The following is a 314-nucleotide window of genomic DNA, read 5'->3' as shown; positions in this document are numbered from 1 at the left end:
TTTTGTGTGTCTCGTCTTTTTGTTTTGTGTGTCTCATGTGTGTCTTTAGTGTTTGTGTCTTTAGTGTGTGTGTGTGTGTCTTCAGTGAGTGTCTTTAGTGTGTGTCTTTAGTGTGTGTCTTTAGTGTGTGTCTTTAGTGTGTGTGTCTTTAGTGTGTGTGTCTTTAGTGTGTGTGTCTTTAGTGTGTGTGTTTAGTGTGTGTGTCTTTAGTGAGTGTGTGTGTCTTTAGTGTGTGTATCTTTAGTGTGTGTGTCTTTAGTGTTTGTGTTGAGTGTGTGTGTCTTTAGTGTGTGTGTTTAGTGTGTGTGTCTTTA

The sequence above is a fragment of the Lampetra fluviatilis genome, chromosome 45, assembly GCF_964198595.1.
Source record: "Lampetra fluviatilis chromosome 45, kcLamFluv1.1, whole genome shotgun sequence".
NCBI classification, from domain to species: Eukaryota; Metazoa; Chordata; class Hyperoartia; order Petromyzontiformes; family Petromyzontidae; genus Lampetra; species Lampetra fluviatilis.
Note: the sequence above shows the minus strand (reverse complement) of the source record.